Consider the following 1037-nt stretch of genomic DNA (forward strand, 5'->3'; position numbering starts at 1 on the left):
TGAGAAAATGTTGTGGGTTGTGCTATAGCACTGTTTGGTCATTCTGGTCCTTACTGGTAATTTGACCAGTTCCGTTCAGCCATGTAGCCAGTAAGAATGTAGCCAGCTGTTTCACTTGGTACGATCAGGTAAAATAGCTGGTACTATCCTAAAATGAGACATGTTAGGAGACACAGGATTGTTACACCTATATACACTTTTATTCAAATACCAATAAATTTGCTGCCTCAACTAATACAGAAACGATTACAAATACTGGGCTCTCAGCACATCTCTAGTTCACATCCTGTTCTAATTTCTTTTCAGAGAGCCTTCCAAAACCCCAAATCACCATGAGTCCTGCTGGTGAGGTTACCTGGGGTCAGGACGTTACCATCAATTGTTCCATCCCAACTCACCAGCTTTTACTTGAAAAGTTCACTCTAATGAAAAATGCAGGCTTACACCAAGAGAGCCAAACACGAAACAACATGTCTGCTGCTTTTAACATCTCTAAAGTGGACTTTGACAGCGAGGGATTGTATCACTGTTTGTATTCAAGTCAAAACATCAGCTCTCCAACAAGTGACACTGTCAGGATCAATGTTACTGGTAAGTAAAGTAAAAGATAAAAAATGATTAAATAAATAAATAACTAAGGCAAAAAACAAAGTCTGTCTGGAAGAGGTTTATTGTCTGCTGAGAACAACAAAAACAAAAAGACATGAAACCTTTTTCTGTTTACAAAATGTAGCTTATCAAAGTTTAGTTGACATATCTTTGTGTTCTGAGCTGTTCCTAGTTTCTCCAATAACAAAAACTCCACAAGCCTCTGCTCCATGAAATCAATTTCACTTTTAACCTCTCCCTTAAATCCTCATATTCATAGTTAGGATACTGACAATAGACCAAACAGAGATGGTTATGGGCCGAGTCCAGGCTGCCTCCACCGGCTGTGATAGTTTACTGTAGTTTCCTAGTTGACGTGATGATTCTGATGAGTTTGTGTGATGACGATTACAATGAGAGAAATCATTGTAGTTATAAGAAAACAAATA

This window comes from Monopterus albus, unplaced genomic scaffold, assembly GCF_001952655.1.
Source record: "Monopterus albus unplaced genomic scaffold, M_albus_1.0 scaffold363.1, whole genome shotgun sequence".
Taxonomy (NCBI): Eukaryota; Metazoa; Chordata; class Actinopteri; order Synbranchiformes; family Synbranchidae; genus Monopterus; species Monopterus albus.